Below are 549 nucleotides of genomic sequence, written 5' to 3'. Positions count from 1 at the left end.
CCTGCTGCTGCTCCACCTCCCAGTGCTGAGGCCAGCAGGTCACACTGTGGAGCAGCCCCACGCCATCCCCACTCCCCTCTTTCGCTCCTCTCCCGGAGCGGCGTTGCCATCCATGGGGCTCTCGGCCCCACCTGGTGCAGATCCTGCCCTCGGGTCCCCATCCCACCGGGACTCCCCGTGTCCTTTCCTCACTGTCCTGACCCCTGCAGGTGTCCCACAGCAGCTCCTGGTGCAACGTGCCTTTGTCAGACCAGGTGGGAGGCCCTGGGAAGTGACCCCACCTTGGAGGACAAATTCCTTACTTTGGGGCCGGATCACCTTGCAGACGTGCATCTTGCAAGATGGGCAGTGCTCAGCACAGTCCACTTTGCACCTGTCCTGTGGCTAAAGATGGAACTGGGAGATCCCATGTAAGCTCCTGAACGCAGATGGATCCTAAATCCTCCGTGCTCTGTCCCAGCTTGCTGCACCCCCACAGAGCTAGGTGGGGTTGGCATCCCCTGCTGAGCCCTGGGGAAAGGACACGGTGCTCTCCCTGGTGCCTACCCA

This window comes from Gallus gallus, chromosome 11, assembly GCF_016699485.2.
Source record: "Gallus gallus isolate bGalGal1 chromosome 11, bGalGal1.mat.broiler.GRCg7b, whole genome shotgun sequence".
In the NCBI taxonomy this organism is placed as follows: domain Eukaryota; kingdom Metazoa; phylum Chordata; class Aves; order Galliformes; family Phasianidae; genus Gallus; species Gallus gallus.
The sequence above is the reverse complement of the archived record's forward strand: the minus strand, read 5'-3'. Positions refer to the sequence as shown.